Here is a 5000-nt window from a genome sequence, read left to right on the forward strand (position 1 = left end):
ATAATATAATATATATTCCTTGTAGTATGAGATAAAATATTATCTCAAGATGAATTACCTAAAACTAGGGAACAACAACAAAGGGGCGTTTCCCTTGACACGCCCCCTTCCATTCACTTCTCCGATTCTTAAACGATTAAGAGTACAGAGCATGTTTCTGCCTGAGGACAAAATGGTTCTATTTGCAATCTAATTTATGATAAGATTACTCTATTGTAGATGAGACGCTTTGACTCTGAGAGAAAGGTTGCTGACATTGCCTTGTAAGCAGAGATAGGGTGTTGTCTCTTTGCCGTGGTTGTGGTTCCGCTGACCTCTTTGCCAGGGACTTTGCTAACCTTGTGATCAATGGGGATTTGTTGCAGAAAAGTCTAAGCCGTTCACAGACAGTGCAGGGATCGTGCAACTGAAAACAATGCACGCCGCCTGTGAAACCTAACAGGAAAAAACTATTTTTCTTTTCCTTATCAAGTGTCAAGACACTTGAAATTGCAGGAGCAGAAATTGACGATTATGGTACCCCGTTTCTTCAGTTGTCTTTCTACCTGATTGGCTCACTTATTCTTATTGCGTTATTTGTGGCAAAACTGTTCAGGGCATCTGTGTATGTTTTTGTCTGCTTTCCTCTGCTCTTCCATCCATTTTTTCCACACCGCAGATCTATTCATGTTGCCAAAGAATTTAAGTTTTCTTTTTCCCGATGACTCTCCGATTATAGATCGTACACCACCTGTTATGTGGGGAGTTTCTCATTTTCCCCCCTTCTGTCCATGAGATTTTGAGTATGCTCTTTAAATACCACACTTCGAGTACTTTATTGGTATATAAATGGCCGATTTATTAGACAGGTAGTCATGCCTTGTGCAGATTCATGACTTTGATTTTCATTTTAGTGTGAGCAGATAACATGCAAAATTGCTTGATTCTGAGTGGTTTATTATTACCTTTACAATATGTGCCAAGCGGTGTTTTATCAATTTATGTTGGTTTTCCACTCATACCTCAATCAAGGGACGTCTCTTTTTGTGCTATTATTGGAATATGAACATAGTTAAAGCTGCTCTTAACACTGTAGGGTTTTGAATAGGCGGGAGCTCTATTTCTAATGTGTGTCTCCAACATGATCTTTAGTGTGATCGTCATGCACTATTGAAAATTGTCTTTAGCGAGTGAGCTTGAAGCTTATATGCAGCAGTGTGTAACGGACATTCCAAATGCAAAGGTAATAAAGCATACCTTGAACGAAAACATAGTATGTGTCAGGACATGGTGAAATTGGGCGCCAATAATTTTCTGGGCACATGGTGCGTTTGGAATTATCTTAAAGTTTGTACATTTGTGTTGCTTTTGATGCAACACATATCTATCTACCTTGAACAACGTCTGAAATTATGGAGAACCTAGCCGCCACAGATTAAGGACTTCCAAAGCCCAAGTGTCCATGGAAATGTTAATATTTTTCAGTAAATTCACAGAAACCTGTTTTTTTTAGGTAGACATTAGAAAAGTTCAACCACCTCCCCTTTCCGAATAAATCAATAAATGAAATAAATAATTTTGTAATTGATAAGAGTTCACCAACGAATGGGAAAATGCATGTTTGTTTGATGTCATTATTTTGACGAGACCCTGGTTTCACCACGATACCACACACGATGTTGTTATGTTGTTAGCGATCCAGTACCACGCACGATATGAATTAAAAAGTACAGTTGTGTGTAACCACACGCATACAACAGAAGGTTGTGAGTGTGATAGCATAAAACGATGACAGTATAGTCGTGGTTAGCAGCAGAAAAGGGGTAATGGTAGTTTTTTGGGGTCGGAGATCGTGAAAAGTGCCAATAATAATAGGAGCATTGGTTGCATTTTAGGTATAGTAACTAGAGCAGCAGCAATGTCAGGAAGCTATGTTCGGGGCGCTAGAAGCAGATATCCGAGGAGCAGCTTCAACAATATCAATCACGTCACCTTTGCCACCCCTGCAGCCTTCGGCACGACAACAACCAACACCATCACTACTATCACCATCACTATGACCATCACCACCACAATTATCACTAGCACCACCTTAACTATCAAAACTACCACCACCACCACCATCTCTATCAAGTGTATTTGACTATTTTCAGGGCAAAAAAGCCGACAATCCAAAACTTGTGTGGGATGTAAAATGTGATCTCAAAAATCGATCTAAAAGAGAACGTTCAACTCACACTTTCAAAATCAGAGGGCTGAAAGTGAGGCATGTGGCATTCTCCGAGTTGAAATTTTATTGATTGTTTGAGCCAAAGATCACAACGGGAACCTCACTGTCGAAGCATTCTTTCCGTTTATTTAATTCTACTTCTTGCGAACTGCCTTTAAATTATGTACACTTTGGGAAGAAAATGGTTTGAAGATTGCACCGGTGTCATTATTGCATGTCTGGCATTTCTATTAGTGAAGTTTCAATTTAATTGCAGGCGGCGTCTTTAATATGGGGGTTGGGGAAGCGGTTAGTGACTTCTATTTCGAAACACGATAATAATAATAGCAATGATGATGACCGATTTCCGTCAAATAATGTTTTTCCTTTATACAATTTAATGCGTTAATACATCATCCAACCATAGAATATTCCGAAACATTCCAGGCTCATTTCATACTTTTGCTGGGGCTCTAAATATTGAAAAAAAAACTTTCACAATACAAGAATACAGTTGTTTTGTGGCGGCTTTTTACACAACTTCCTGTAGGTACAGATCAAGCATTTGTAGTGTAGAAGGATCTAGGATCTTTACTGTAGCATTCAAAAGACGTGAGTTCGATTCTCAGGTGGAAAAGTCAACGGTGTCCAATGTCTCCGACACGGTACTGGGTCGCGGGATCCCACTTCGGCCATGACAGGCAGAGTCTACGCCGTTTGCCAGTCGATCAGAGCGTAAAACGTGTACAGTCATGATATAACCATCATTGTGTTTGTCTGATGTACAAGTGGGAACACATAGAATAACATAATGAGGCTAGCCCAGGATGGGGAGGGGGAGGGTGGAAGGTGTTTGTTCGACATCGTGGCCTATACCCTGATGCAAGGTGAGAAAAGCAATGATGATGATGGTGATGATGATTTTGTTTGTGCAGTCTGTAGTTCTGTAGTCGATTCCTGAGACGGGAGAATTTCTACAGAGTGTCTCAGTCTTTCAGTTTTGAAGATCTATCCTTCCCACCTCTAGATGGCTCTGACAGGCTGAGTGGAAGCAAATAAATGAAGCCTCCTAAATGGTCTAAACTGTGTACGGTTTGGTGGAGGGGGGCAATAAAACACTTTCAATTATATATTTTTTAAATTTCCGAGAGCAAAATTAAGAGCTCTAATGATTTATAAAGGTGCATCAATTCGTTATTTTTCAAGCGAGCGTGAAAAGAAAACAAAAACGATTTTAAGTCCTCGAATGAAACCGCGATGTTATCCTTGCTTCCGAAAGCTTTGTTCAGATTATAGATAAATTATGATAATCCCTGAGTTACAGCGAAATAGGGTTTTGAAATGAGTTTTTTTTAAAGATCCATTACGGCGACAGTAACCATGGGAACAGGTTTGTTTCAATCATTTCATCTCATGGTTGTAATCAGAAAATTTTATTTGACATGTTCGAAGAGTATGTAAATGTTTTGATCCATTAATAAAAACAGTCCACAGTAGCGCCAACCGTTACGTAGGGTAGATGATTAATTTATATACTTCTGGTACTTGTCTGTGTCTGTGATAAGTTGTTGGTTCGGTCAAAGCACATCAGATACACCGGAGTAATTCTACGCTAAAAAGCCGACAGGAAATTGGGGTTAAAGGGAAATAGCGGCCCGGGTGTAGAATGAATGGGGGAGAGGATCAAATAAAATGTTGATTGCAATAGGGCAAACAAAATGTGACGTTTAAAGAAATATAAAAAAATCAAAGAATTTATTGTATTTGGCAGAGACACCGATGGCTACATGTTAATTTGTCTGTTCCCAATTAATTTCTTGAAAGTGGCAAGCACTATTTTATGTTTCAACTGTCTTCTCTCTTCCCTCTCTCTTTGTATTTTTCTTGATGATGACACTGCAATCACAAATCATTCCTACTACCTATCTCCCTTTTTGCGGAAACGTTTAAATCTCTCCGCAAAAAGAAAACGAAAAAGGAAAGGAAAGTGATAACTGTTTCAAAGTGGCAGAGGCGTTTGCTCTTTCTTCGATGTTTCGAATACGGCATGAGAGCTTAATGCACTTGCAAGGCCATCCGCTGTGTTTCGATATTCTAGAGTCATGGGCCCATGAGCAATGGGCATTGTTCTATTCACTTAGAGATCTTTAATTTACTTTAGACTCATAGTCCAAGATTGGTGTTGCACAGCCCTAACCCCCTTCCCTAACCTGAAAGGTTATGGTAATCAAAGCAAAGTGACGGAGAGCCTTAAAGAACTAAGAACTCACTACTAGGGATTCGAACTAAGTCGATCCACACCATAGCCCAATATCATACGGATTATGTTAACACCATGCCAGCTACATAACTCAAATACCTAGCAGAATATAAATGCAGGCGTCAGCATGAAACAGTGCATTTTTTCGCTTGATCGTAGAGAAGACACCGTTTGATAACTTTGAACATCGCAGAGCTGGTTCAGTTAATAGTCGTTAATATCTCTTGGCTTATCAGAATTGCCTGCCAGATCTTGTGTTGCAGATAAAGTTGGGTTGTTGTTTTTTAAGATTGTTTGGTGTTATTTTTATTAAAAGTTTTAATCTGTTAAATGGAAAATAAGGGTGAGTTTTTAAAAGACGGAGGGGAAAGGCATAGAGCATTGATTTCCTTGCTTGTTTATTTGTTTGTTTGTCTGTTTGTTTGTTTGTCTGTTTGTTTATTTGTCTGTTTGTTTGTTTGTTTGTTTTCGAGTGTATGTGATTAGAACTGACAAAGAACAAAAGGATGGAATTTGGAACCTACAATTGTCTTACCTTTTAAGAAGGTTGTT

Source organism: Aplysia californica, unplaced genomic scaffold, assembly GCF_000002075.1.
Source record: "Aplysia californica isolate F4 #8 unplaced genomic scaffold, AplCal3.0 scaffold00080, whole genome shotgun sequence".
NCBI lineage: Eukaryota > Metazoa > Mollusca > Gastropoda > Aplysiida > Aplysiidae > Aplysia > Aplysia californica.